The following is a 15,525-nucleotide window of genomic DNA, read 5'->3' on the forward strand; positions in this document are numbered from 1 at the left end:
TCTCAACCAATAACAAACCTCACTCGCGGAGCGTGATCTATTCACAGATTTACCAGCAGGCAACACCTACATTAACCTTGAAAATCGTCTAAAGTCGAGCACAAGTATTCATATTGGAAATAATATAATAATAGTCTCCAATAAATATGACTTCGTGATTCTAAAAGTAGCGTTATTAAAGTTATTTGAGAAACAATCGGAGAATATAATATAAATCATTTAAAAGTTATTTTAACATGAGAATTTGTTTTTTGTTAATATAATTAGCTCTCTCATTGTTGTGGTCCATTGCCTCATGGTTTTCAATACGAGCCAATGTAATAATGCAATTTAAAAATATTACTTTGTTGCCGAAAATAAAATGAAATGAAGTAACAATCAGATAACCTCAATGCTGTGAACAAGAACTAGAATAACAATTTAATCTGCTAATAAAATACTACATAGGCTACTCTTGGTGACTGTGTGTAGTGGCCAATAACTTAATTCGAATTTGAAGCCATTCGATTCTCTTTGTCGAAGAAAGTTTACTGTTTTGTTCATAATACGTGATTCTAACATCTAGTGAACTGCATCGGATGAATACAGAATGTACGGTAGCTGTATACTTATTCTAAAATAAATGAATTTCCATTTTCAATTCCAATTTTATTCATTTCTACTCTTGTTAGAAACCGTAGGTAATGGCACGGATCACGCGAAGGCTTTGTTTATTTAATGCACAATCCGGCAGGCTCGCTTCGCTCGCCTTCCTTCGCTTCGTCTAGCCCAGGGGTCTCCAACCTATTCCATCCAAGGGCCACATTGTTAATTCTAGGGAGGCTTAGAGGGCCAATAAAAAGGATGTACGTGGAATTTGACTTTTGGGCCACAAACGACGGGGGATTTGAGGGGTGTAAAATTATTATATTTCCATTAAAATAATATGAGGAGTTTGAAGTAGGTTTAATTAAAACACAGGAGGGAACAAATCAATTATTCATTTCATTTCAATACAAAGTCGAATTCATTGAGTGTGAAAAGGTCATAAGAAAACTTGAGAATACATGAGTTTAGCAAGTTAAACAAAATATGATAACTTTTGTTCAATAGTAATAAGACAACTTGACAATACACGAATTTACTAAAAGTTACCAAGCTAAAAGAGAATACTTATTTTTAGTGAGAATATTACTTTTGTTTTCCACTCAAAATGTTCGCCCATTTAGGATCAAACTTTGTGGTTCCAATCATTTAAATTTATTTCAAATGTTCTTCTGATAAGGAAGATTTGTATTTGGATTTAACAAACTTCATTTTTGAAAATGTCTGCTTAGACTTGTAGGGAGATCCAAAAAGAGAAAACATAGCTTCAGCATGGTTTTTTATGTTTTTAAAGTCTTTTTCTGGGAGAGAACTGTAAAATGGAAGTAGGTTACCTTCTTCGTGTAAATATATATTTAAAAAAATCTGTTGCAATAACTCTTGGCGGGCCGGACAAAATCCATCCGCGGGCCGGACGTGGCCCGCGGGCCGTAGGTTGAGAGCCCTGGTCTAGCCGATAGGATTTGCCCCCCGAACCCTCTGCGGAATTATATAGCTAGAAATGAGATTGACTTGGCTCGCTTCGCTTGTCTGCATTTCCCATTTAAACATTATCGATTAGTCATTAGGGATTTTCAGGCTCGATTCAATTGGTTGAAATCCAATTGGTCAGGCTTGATTGACTGGTTGCTTGAAATTTTCAAATTGACCAACTTCAAGAGCCCTCTCTTTGAGCTGAAAAAGTTTAGTCTTATCAGGTGAAATAAAAATATTCTTTCCTGCATAATTTTCGTTGATATAAAAATTTCAGCTACGTTTGAATATCAGTCTATTTAAGTGATGATAACATTCAAAATTTTAATCTAAACATACCAATACAGTCTGATGAATCACGATAAATTTCCATGTCTGAAACTACTGTACTACATTAGCTGATTCAATAACAATATGGTATCATTAAACTCAGAATCATGATCAAAGTTTTGGTAACGTCATTTAGAAATATTATGAGTGATCAACTTTGAATTTCCTGGCACGTTTGGTCGTTATTAACAACTTGACAAAACCAACCGTAATTGGTAACGTCAAATAATTTAGAAATATTATGAGTGGTCAATTTCAAATTTCTTTGCACGTTTGGTGTTTATGAACAACTTGACAAAACCAACTGTATTTTAAACATCAATCGTAACAATATTTCAGTGACTTGATGTTGTACTGTTGTACTTACTTGTCCTATCAGTCAAGAATAGTACGGGACATTGAGAAGTGGGTGGAGCCACCTGGATCAAATCCTACAAATCCATGCGACTGAGCAGTTAATTATGATCAGTTATAGCCGTGCAGACTGATGGAGTTAATGTTGGTGGTTTTTCCGCTGATCGACACGATTTTGTCGTCTGCTAATTATGTTCACTGATACAGATCACGAAGGCACTGAAAATCCCTCGCAGCATCCATCATTGAAGTGGAGGGGCCGAAAACAATGCACTGTGTTTCAGTACGTGTTGCTATCACTCGACCAAGGACATCACTTCTCAGCTCCAATTCTAATCATTTGTTGAGCTGTGTGAGTCATAGGAAATTACTTGAGTGATGACACCTATCATCTGCTGTATCACAACCCTTAAAAATGGCTATCATATTGAATGAACCCGACTTTTAATTGTCAAAACCACTGCTACATCAAAACAATTATAATAATAATAATATTTTATTTCAACAAAAGTATAGCAAAGCAATGTAATACAGTTGAAAATCGTCACAGATAAGTAGCAGAATAATAGAAAATATCAGTCATGAAATAAAACTCTAATACTGTAACATATTTAACAATTCATGAAATTTGCAAAATTATGATAATAATTTTTCTCACTCTAACAGTGATACTACTCTCAGTAGTTACACTATTACTAATCTCTAGTAAATTGAGGAAATCATGATATTGATAGATTGATAATGGTAAAACTACTATCTCGAATTATTGTTCCAATATAAGAGTGGCTCCGACAGTTCAATGTGTTTTATAGCCACAATATAGCCTTTCATAACAATACAAAAAGCTATTGGATACGGATTAAAAATCGTAATGGAGAATGGCCGCACAAAATCCTACTTCACTATGGTCTTAGTGGAGTTTTGAAGTTTATTTATTTATTCAACTTCCAACGGCACAACACCAATTTTACATAAAAAATAACATAGAAGAACAGATACCAGCAAAAAATATTTATAAATAACATACAATATTAGAAAAATGCAGAATAATAGCATAGAAAAAGATATACGAGCAAAAAATATATAGATAAATAATATACAATAATAGAAAAACATCTATGTGGATAATTTGAATGAAACAATGAGAACACAAAATAAATCATAGTTAACATACGATATTATATCGAAGTGAAAAAGTGAAAAGGCCCATGGAAGTTTGCCACAAAGGGCATATTCAAGAAAGGGAACACCAAAATCAAACATGCAGGGATCTTCTCATAGTTCTCCTGAAAGAGCCCAGGGACACCCCAAAGAAATCAACGTTAGCTGCAGCATCCTCACAACCAGAGCGAAGTATTCTAGAAAGCCCATTATTGTAGGCATAGGCTGTTTGATTGATTGATTGATTGAGTACTTTATTTATGTAGATTACAATATATTCTGGCTTATACACTTATAAACAATAGCTTACAATACAGCAAAATTATAGATGAATTTACATAATATAGACTAAGAAAATAATTATTGAACTGTATATGATATGAAAAAGTAATTGTAATATAATAATAATAATATCGAGTGACCTGGCTGGATCAGGTCTGGTGTCAGAGTTTTCAGGTCGCAACCGATCAATTTCAGGGCCTCTGACATGACCTAACGACTGATTTTTAGGCAGCCGGGACCGACGGCTTAACGTGTCCATCCGAAACACGGGAGTGGCCCGAGATAAATATCAAGTTATTTGTAATATAATAACTATAGATAATTATATTGTTATGCATCTACATAAATTGGCGGAGCTTTGGACATATCAATGTCCATTCTTCGGAAAGAATATTAAAAATATCCTCCCCACTAACTCTCTACCAAAATCCTCACTGTTGTGTGAGAGCGTCTGCGTAAAATAGACCTTGAGCGCGTTCCTCTTGGAACACAGATGTCAATGCTTGCCAGAAGTTCAGGTCAGTCCAAAAATCCATTGACAGTCTTGAAAAGAAGGACCAGTTCGTTGTGTTTCCTCTTTAGAACCAAAGGGAGGAGATGAAAATGTCCCTCAATCTCCTGCACAGGAACTTCAAAGGAGTTAAAACTCATCCTGCAGCCTAGCATCCTCACGAAACGTCTCTGCACATTCTGCAGCAGGTTAATCTGATACAGATGGTATGGTGACCAGATGATAGAGCCATATTCCAACACTGGAAGAACAAAAGCCCTAAACAAAACCAAGAGACTCTCGGGAGATGTAAAATCCCTGGTGGACCTAAATAATATAAAGCCAAGGAGATATCTAGCCTTTGCAGTGATCACACTTATATGTGATCCCGTGGGCTAAGAGACTGAGTCATAGTCACTCCAAGGTCCACAAGTTCACAGTGGAGTATTCAATTGATGGTTCTCCAATTACTCCTAGAGAAAAACACAATTCAAACTAAAATGGATTCTGATGATACATAAACGTGTGAGTAATATGTCAAGCACACATGTGAAGAGAGGAATTTCCATCCTTTACAAGTTGTACATACTTTTTGGATTAAGTGGAAAAGAGGGCTCTTATTGCCTGATATTATTGGGGGCTCATATTGTAAAGTGTAAATAAAAGACATTCATCTATCTACACAAGATAAAATATATCAATACATATATATCTTTTATCTATATTCAGGCGGTGGAACATTCCCGAAAGGGAACTCCCCACCAACAAAAGCCATACGAATTTATTTTTTATCTATCTACAGTACAAGTGTTGTTGGCTAACTTATACAATATTATTGTGCTACATTTTTGATAGTCGAATATCTACTACGATTTCAAAACGAGTAGAATAGTTGACAAAAATATTTTGAGCAAGTATGAAGGTTAAATTTGATGTTTCTAATCATATTCATGAGAGTTGAATGTTTGGAGAGTGAAAAATTCAATGCAATTGTCTGAGGGTTGACTGGTAATTTTTTGTTAGTAGAATTAGCGTTTAAGGCTCAACTCATACTTACACGACTCAGGTCGAGAGCATGAGTGTTTTCAAGTGGTGACACTCAGACCAGTCGATTCTAGTCTCTGCGAAGTCACTATATTTGAAAACACATACTCTCGACTAGAGTCGAGTCTCTTCTCGACCTGAGTCACGTACGTGTTAGTTAGATTTCATGTGAATCATTGCGAGCAAGGCGTCTTTTGAAAACTCGCAAAGAATGGGTTGTTTGGATAATCTTTTATTTTGTCTAAAATTAAGCATTGAAGCTTAAGTTTTTTCCCACAACTTGGATGATAAGTTCACTGATAAGTTCTCTTTTCACTTAAACAATCATGGGAAGAAGAAGGTAATTACTGACACAATGGTTGTCGAAGAGCTCAAGATTACATTAATTTTCTATTAATAAGTTTTTCAAGTCATTTATAATGTTCCTAATGCCACGTATTATTTTCTGAACTGGTATTTCAAAATTGAGTGGTTAAAATATCCGAAGAAGACAGTTATTTCTTGATCTGTTTTAAAACAGTGGTCTTCTTCTTCTTCTTGCCTTCATGGATTAGGCTTTTGCCTGTTCCGACTCACAACAGCATTCTACAAAAAATTTAAATGTTTTGGAGGAATATATTATATCTAAAATTTATAGCTTATACAAATATAAAATGTTATTAATTTTGAATTTCTTTATCAACTTTTCCTATATTCTTATTTGATTTCCTCTATTGCCATCTTTTCCGAGGTCTACCAATGTCTCTTTTTCCTATCGGATGGTAATTTAAATTTTTTAAAGGAATTCTTTCCGTTGGCATTCTTATAATATGTTCCCTCCACTCGTTTCGATGACATACAACTTTTTCATTCATGTTGAAGGCACCCAATTCTCTTCTTATTTCTTCATTTCTTATGTGGTCTCGTCTGTCACAGCCCTTCGTTCTGCGTAGGAATCTCATTTCTGCTGCCTGCAGCCTGCTCTCCTGTGATTTCGTGGTGATCCATGATTCACTTCCATACAGGAGAACAGGGGCAGCCATCACTCTGTAGAACTTCATTATAGTTTCTTTCCTCGCTTTCTTCCCTAAAGTTCTGCTGATGTTATCACATATCGATTGGAATTTTCCGATTTTCCTTTCAACATCTAAATCATCTTAGAAACTGATATCACAACCATGATAGCAGTATTGTGACACTTGCTCTAATACTTTGTTATCAATAACTATCTTTGATCGTGTGGGATACTTGCCAGTGAATGCCATAATTTTTGTCTTACTTTGAGAAATCCTGAAATCCTAAAACAGTGGTTTCTGTTTAATTTCGAGGTTGAGTGCTAGAGAGGACTTGAAAATCCTAACTCCGCCCAATAAAGATTTTTTCTTTTCATTTCTAAACGTATTTTACCCAATATTTGCCTAATAAGACTCAAAATAGTACCGTACTGGTTTTACTCTTCGGTTTAGTTTAATATTGAAAATAATCAGTTGTGATTCAGAGTTTGAACATCTTGATGCCAATTGAAAATCACATTCTGAATTTTCTATTCTTATTCTTTATTATTTCTAAAAAAGTCCTATCCTGATGATGATTGATATAAATCATAAACTTTTCTCATATCCAGCAATGAAAAGCTTCTTAAATTATACTACCCTCAATAGTTTTTTTTGAATCTCCAAGCCTAGACTACAAAGACAGGATAAATCGTATTATTTTACATCTCGTTTGAACGAGACCTTCGGTTGTTATTCACACGCCCAGATAATAAATTCACATTCCAGTACTAGTCCATTCGAATGAGATTAGGTTTTTGATGAGAGTAGGAGGTGGCTCACTGATTCTATTGGATTTGTTTATTAGAATTAGCATGCTCAATATTCCTGTTGACGTAAATCAACAGTTGACTATATTACACTAAAAAAATATTATCTTTGATCAACATTAAAATGTTCTTCCAAACTCTTATATTCTCAAATGGATTCTTCCATAGCACTTTTCTATTTTATGGATAGAAAGGTAGTCCAGGTACAGATTATTTCAGTATCAGTAGGTTTCAGTGCGCATAGTTTTTGCTCGGTTTTGAGCTCAGTCATAAAGGTGGATTTGTAAAATGTGTAAATATTGTGAAAATATACTTTTTGAGTTTTGTTTCAAGGCGTTTCTTTTTTTTGTTGAGGCCAGGCTTTGATATTCGAAATAAAAACTATTCACAATTTCAATAATGAGGAGTATTGTACCTAAGTCAAAAAGAATAATATGCTGAAAGGTGTTTTTCCTGTCACATGAGCCAAAGTTCTACTGACATTCAATAATTGTTTAATTTAATGCAGTAATTAATGTAAAAAATGTACACTAAAATAATCTTATAATATGGTTTCACTGGACAACCGAAGTATAATATTGAGGAGATCCAGACTTAGTACTTATGTAATGCGTTGAAAAGGTTTGAAAGATGAGGAAACGTTTTAAACCACAAGAGACAAAGGAGACATTTGAAGAGATGACCTTGCTCTCCGCATGGAGAAAAGCATAAGCTTTTGAAGGTCAGCCGAGTTGGCGTGCTAAATAGAATCGCTCTTTCAATCTCTCAAATGTAGTTCCATTTCATTGCAAAAACTTAGAAGTGATGATAACGGAGGCAATTGCATAAAACCAGCCGTCAACTTTCAATTAGGGCTTTAATTATTCAATTCTATGTTTTTCAACCGATCAAACTGATATTTTTGATTTCTTCAATCTGACATTTGATGAAAATAATGGTATGAACATTAACAGAGTATGTGGAGCTTTGAGAATCAACTGTTTCTTTCTCAGTTCGAATATTTCTCGATAAATGATTTTACGTAAATTAAGATATCTCTCATAATATGATTTTTAGCTCATAACTAAAAAGTATCGTTCAGCTTTATCCTTAAATCTATCTTGATTCAAAAGTTATTTGCTCTCATTGTTCCTCAACATAATAATATGAATAGATGAATAGAATGAATAGATAAATTTATTTCCTCCTCAAATTACATAACATATAATTAGAAATTAAATAGTATTTTGGAAATTTCACCGATCACGTTCCCAGTAGTGTGATCAGATAAACGAAAAAATTAACAAGGAAAAAAACATTATGAAATATAATAAATAATTGAAAGAGAAAACTAGTATAAAGTAAGAATTATAACTAACTCTTATATTATTATAACTCTTCAATTGTGAATTATATAGGTCAACATTATTGATGAATGGATATTAATAATAATAGATAAATTCGAGTTGGTAGTACATCAGAACGCATTATGATTGATTGATTTCAATCATCAAAATAAAACATAATATACTTTTTTATAAATTAGTTGATTGAATAATAGTATCATGATTGAACTAATGCTACAATCAGAATGTAACATTCTATACTCTTTGGTGACAATGTGATCAATGAATAAGCATAAAGTTCAATTGTAACACATAATTGTGATGAATCATTTATTTTCAGCTTAGTTTAAATCAAGAATGCAAATCTCTCAGCTCGTTGTAAATTTCGAGATGAGAACTTCTTATCTCGAATGAATTTTAACTCCAACCCACATCGATCTTGGATAGGAGCACTCTCAAGCACCATTATTGAAGTCCATGTTCTATAGATTGAACTGAATAGTTGTGAATACAGCATAGAGTTCGTTCACCTTGCCAAGGTATTCTTTGTGTATTTTTTCGTGAAAATACATTGGACGATGTGATGAAAACAGCTTTCTCCTATTGACGTCATTCGGCAATGCTTTCTCTTTTCTGCTCGCCGCAAACGCAACGGTGGGCTGCATTGGTTGTTTACTGTCGCGGTAATCCCAGTACTGTGCAGTGCAGAGCAGAGCAGGCGTTCAGACTGACTGGATTTTCGTCTTATGCAATTCGCTTCTTAGAAGTGAGGCTATCTTATGATCAGATTTCCAAACACCAACTGCTGATTCATCACACGAAGCGGACACTATACTGGTAGATTTTTTACAGGTGGTAATGCAGATAGGAAGTGGGATATTATTGACTAGGATTTTTGGTTTCTGATAAAAAGGTAATGCAGATTAGAGGTGGAATTGTTGACTAGGAGTATGTAGGGGTTTGATAAAAAGGTAATGGAGATAAGAAGTGAAATAATTGTTGACTAGGAGTATGTAGGGGTTTGATAGAAAGGTAATGAAGATAGGAAGTGAAATAGTTGACTAGGGGTATAAAGTTCGATAATGTAATGCAGATTGGAAGTGGAATTGTTGACTAGGAGTATAAAGGGTTTTGATAAAAAGGTAATGCAGATAGCAAGTGGAATTATATTTGAATAGGAGTAGGGACTTGATTAGAAAAGATAGCACAAATAGGAAGCGAACTTTTTGACTAGGAGTAGTGATTTTAAGCAATCACTCGAATTATTGTTTAGGAATGATGTTCTATTAAGATCTGGAATGTTATCATGGAATGAGCACCACTGTATTTGAACAAAAGTGTATACAGAGGATAATTTAGGGGGGAAATCACGGAAGCCTTACTGTGGGGCTGGTGATATACAATAGCCTACTCCACCTCAATGGCGGATGGGAGCCTGAAGGAATAGAACGATGTTTCTATGAAGCGATGGTCCTAACGATGATTCGTTAAAGCGAACGATGGTTCTCTTTTCAAGACAAGGGGAAATTTCAGAAATTTATTCTCAGATAGAGTACGGTATCCAATCAGAGGAAGAGAAAATTTTGTTGGAAATGTCATGAAGCTTCACCTTTTAACTCCAATTCTAAAATTGAAAATATATTTTTTCCAGGTGATTGCATATTTCTTTAACTATCAGAACGATGGTTTTTTTAAAGACAAGGGAAATTTTAAAAATGTATGTTCAAATAGAGTACGGTATCCAATTTGAGGAAGATAACTTTTCATTGGGAATGTCATGCACATTCACCTTTTAGCTTTAATCCTGAAATCACAATATATTTTCCAGGTATTTGCATATTTCCTTCAATATGGACTTTAAATTCTTTGATACTTTCAATAGTCAATGCTTCAAGTAATAGCTTCAATACTGGAGGTGTGTAGCTCTATTTATAACAATTAGTCTACGTAGTTTGTTGTCTATCAAGGAAACGATGATGCTCTCTCCAAGACAAGGGGAAATTTTTTATAACTTATAATGTTCAAATAGAGTTTCCAATTCGAGGAAGAAACTATTTTATTGAAATTGTCATGAAGCCTCACCTATTACTTTCAATTCTGAAACTACGAAAATATATTTTTCCATGTAACTGCATATTTGTTTCAATATCATTGAAAAGTAGGTACCATGGATACTAGAAGAGGGCGTTACTCTGTCTAAGTAGTATGTAGTCTATCAATAACTTCTAACATAACAAAAACAGTTCAGTGACTGCAAAAATAGTAATAATTAACTGTAGTTCGGTCCACGATCTGAGCAGCAGACTTTGGTTGACAATACCATCATCTTTTTACCTTTTCCAGAAACCTTTTGGGCAATTCACATAATTTTTCAATTCTGCGCGTTTTCACTGAGAGTGTTAACTTCCTCATGATACTTGTGGTTAACACATCAAACTACTCATAATCAGATTTGTCCAGGCTTTTTTGAAACAAGGTATACTCAGAAGCGAACAACAAGATCGCTAATGGATAAAGGAGGAGGTGTAATGATTCTGTAGAAATGGTCAGCTTCAAAAAATCATCCTATTAATTAGTTTCACCAACCCTATTGAATACTTAAATTCTTATTAGTAGTTTCAGAATGAAATCGTTAAAAATGGTTCGTATGTTCTCAATGCTATTACCTTTCTCACAAAAATCATGTTAAAAACCTATTAATACACGCAATAAAGATTTACGTGTTTCAGAACCTGATTATGAATGTAGAGTATAAGATGAAGATGATCAATAAGATCTGACCTCAAAACATACTATTAAAAAAACCATCATTTATTGGTTACTAGATTTTCCTCAATAATCTAAACTACTCTTCAGCCAGATTCCAAAGCCGGTTGATGAGGCTGTAGTATGTCAGTCAGTCAGTAGACAATCTAGCTACTAACCAGTCACTCATCCATGTACTACATAACTAATAATGCTCATAACTTTTTCATCCTTCAATAAAATGCTCCAAACCTCCAACACAATTCAATGTTATTACATTAGTGTTATTTGCATTGTAAATAAATAAATAAATTTATTTCAGAATAGCTCAAACGCCAGATAAACTTATAAATTCAACAGATGATAACAAACATTTGCAGTACTACTTTCATTCCGCATGCTGCACTTCTATGACATTTATCATTCTATCAATTTAGACACCAATCACGTCACTCTATCTCGAAGATCCTAGTCAATATAAACAATATCATCATGAATCGCTAAATATCTACGACTGTATTCATTCTAATATTCCACATATCTCTTCCTTGAAGTTTCAACGAATTCATTAGAGTCAAAACACAATAATTTGAGCCGTTTTTTATGTTCCATACTTCCAACTGGATAGTTGCTTATATTTTTGCGTAGGAACAATATTCTCTCATGTGATATTTGAATCCATAAAATTTAATTAAGGCAAATGGGAAAGTTATTGTAATATGTTTATTGAAAAACATTATTATTCTCTGTAATGAATATCCTCTCACAGCATTAAATCTTCGACAAATTCGAAATACTCAATCATACAAACATTCTATAAAACTCAGCACAATACATATACAAATTCACATTCAGCCCCAACAAAATATTATCTACGATAAGGGCTAACACTGCAATGTTTGCAACATGGATTCAAGATTATCTTTCGAATTCTAATGTTCAACCGTTTTGATTGAATGATATAAAAACAATCGCCGTATTTTTACAATAAGCTATATTCTATTAATATTTCAATCCACAATCATATTTTAGCTCTACAATTCTCATCATTCATATATTTTATACAGAATACGGTAACTTACTAGTTCATAATGGATACAGAATAAAAAAATTAAATGTTTAAATACAGAATACGGTACCTTACTAGTTTGTGGAGAATAATCAATACAAAATATGAAATTTTGATTATGAATCACTAATATAATGCTATGTAATATAATCCAATGAATAAATGGTAACTATTTTTGACAATACCTAAGAGAATATAGAGAATCATTGGAAAGAGCTACAACTAGTATAATATGAGAAAACCTGTGTTAATTTATGATTCAAAAGAAAATCATTATCATGATCAATAAAGTATTTTTGATAAGATTCTTCAGTGTCAATAAGTGTTTGCTTCTGATTGCTCTGAGTGTTTGCTTCTGACATTACTCCTACAATTCGGAGATGGTTGAAGTAGAGGCTTCAGAAAGTTGCAGTTGCAAACAACCAATTGTTTGGTGATAAATTTCATTGGGGAATAAAATGTAGTCTACTTAAGACCATTAAAAGCGTACTGTGTCATTCGCAAACTATTTATCATGAGTGTTTCTAATTAGTTTTACCTATCCAATTATGCCTACCGATATTTCATAACACATTCACTTTCATCCCAAATATACTCATACTTAATCATATTCTCAGCACTCTTCCCTGAAGAACTTTTTCAGGATAGGGCGTTGATCTAGGATTCAGGTGGAACACGCAGTGTTTTAGTGAATACTTACTTACCTGTAGAGCTGAGGAGCTCTACAGGTCGCTACAACTAAAACCCAGGGTCGCTAAAACCCTTGGCCTCCCCCACAAAGCCTCTCCATCTCTCCCGATCCACTGCCTGTCTTTTCCAGTTGCGAACTCCAAGTGTTCTCAAATCCTGCTCTACATCATCTGTCCATCTATTCCTTGGCCTTCCTTTTCTTCTTCTATTGTATATCCTATCCTCCATATACATGGAGAGGTCTAGTAAATACTTTTAGTGAATATTTCTCACAAAAACCTACTGATGGCCCCCAGTTTACATTGCCAACACGGTGGCGCTAGGAAACGTTCATCTAGGATCTTCAATGATTCCTGTAAAACAGGCAGTGCTTTAGTAAATACTTCTCTCAAAATGTTTCCAAAAATTTCCACTGACTTTACAACGGGAATAGTGTTTTAGTAAATAATTTTCTCAAAACGGTTCCTATCATTTCCTCTGACCTTACAACTTGAATCTCACTTTATAGTATTGATTAACATCAATATTATCTCAAGGCAGTTCTCCAGTAAATACAAGGTGCGCCAGAAAAACTTACTTATTTGAAAAAAAATCCTGTACGTTGAAGTGGTCGTGTAGAGGGGTAGGAGGGGGTGCATCTGGAGGGGGAAGTTCTCAAATTTATCCTCCCTCAAGTAAATTAGCCATCATGCTCTGGTCTAGAGAGCAGTGGGCTTTCGCAGTTGAGAGCTCCTTTTCTAATGGTCGATCACCTTCCGCACTCGATTTGAAATTTCTCCCCACAGGCTCGTTCCTGGCTATAATTCGATTCTGCCGTGGGATAACTCATTTCAGGAGTGTGGAAGTGTCGCTAAACCCAGAAATGGACTTCAACGAACCATCAGAACTCCAGAAAATATCGAAAGAGTGAGGCAGTCAGTTGATTGTTCTCCAAGGCGTTCGGCTCGCAAACACGCAGCTGTGCTGCTATGGCAATTTCTGATTCCACTGTTAGACGATTTTCCATGAAGATCTTCAACTTCATCCCTATAAATAAATTCGATGTTGTTCAAGAATTGACTGAACGCGATTTTGTTGCCCGTCAAAATGCATGTGATATGCTGATTGACAATCTGCCTGAAGACGCGGTCATTTTTTTAGTGACAAGGCTCATTTCCACATGCGATCCGTCAATGCGATTTTTTATGGGGTTATTTGAAATCTCTGGTTTATGTTGATCGACCAAGGACCATAGCACACCTCAAGAACAACATTCGCGACGCCATTTCCAATATACCGATTGATATACAGCAACGAAATTTCAAAAATCGACCTCATCAGTGTATGCGCAATGGGGGTCGCCATTGGTCTGATCTCATTTTCAAGTCTGCATGGGAAAAAAATTGAAATATTGTATTCCCATTAAAAAAAAGATTAAAACAATATCTGAAGTACTTTTGTTTTTATTGACCTTTCAAATAAGTAAGTTTCTGTGGCGCACTTTGTACTTTCTCAAAACTTTTCCTATCATTTACACCGACTACAACGTGAATCCTATGTTATAGTATTGAGTAACATGAATAAATTTAAGGCAGTGTTTTAGTAAATAATTTTATCAAAACCACACAGATATGTAGTGAGGTCTACGCAGTGTTTAACATTGATATTGCTATTCTTGTCTATCATTCGTCAAAGCAGAGCTATCCTTTTCTAGCTCTGCAACGTTGCGAGATCGTTATTAACAATGTATAAATATTATTAATTAACAAAATATTTGATCTTAGCTTTGAAGATTCATTATTCTATCATTGAAGAGAATATTTTCTTGACGAATAAAATATAATTGATTATGTCAAACGAGAATGAACAGTTGATATTACATCAGATATACCGGTTTCAGTTAACATTTATCAGACAGCAAGGCAGAGAATCAGCAACGTTGTTCTCCTATCTTTCTCCACAGCCATTATAACGTAGACCTCACTATTATCCATGGATTTTCCTTGCCAGCAGGAGAAGTCTTGACTTAAATAAATTGATATATTGTGGTAATGATCTCCAAGGATTCATGTAAAACATCATCAGGCAGTGTTTTGTAAATACTTTTATCAACATTGTCGTTGGGTATACCCTGCCAGCAAAATGTCTCTTTAAATTAAGGCTGTGCAAAGGCAGAAAATAACTTTCTACTCGTGATATTTTTCAAAGTTTTTCGATTTGTTTATCATCAAGCTATCAAAATGAAAAAGTTTTCTCAGAAAAACATTTTTTTCAATCATTACTTTTTGAGATATGAGCGCCTAAAGATTAAATTTTCGGGACAGAACATTTCAAATTCTGTAAGAGATAAATCCATGAGATTTAGAGGATAGATTCTTCATTATATTGTTGATCTAGTAAAACAAAAATTTTCTGAAAATATCAATTATAAAGATAGTTATTCAATTTACTACAAATAATCAAAAATAACTTTTAGTTGAGTTATTTTTGGTAAATTGAATAACTTTTTCAAAAATTGATACTTTCAGAAAATTTTTGTTTTACTAGATCAATAATACCATGAAGAATCCATCCAAGAGATCTCATGGATTATATCTTACCGAATTTCAAATTTTCTGTCCCAAAAATTAAAACTTCAGGCGCTCATATCGCAAAAAGTAATGATCGAAAAAAAAAATGTTTTCCTGAGAAAACTTTT

Source organism: Nilaparvata lugens, chromosome 3 (assembly GCF_014356525.2).
Source record: "Nilaparvata lugens isolate BPH chromosome 3, ASM1435652v1, whole genome shotgun sequence".
NCBI classification, from domain to species: Eukaryota; Metazoa; Arthropoda; class Insecta; order Hemiptera; family Delphacidae; genus Nilaparvata; species Nilaparvata lugens.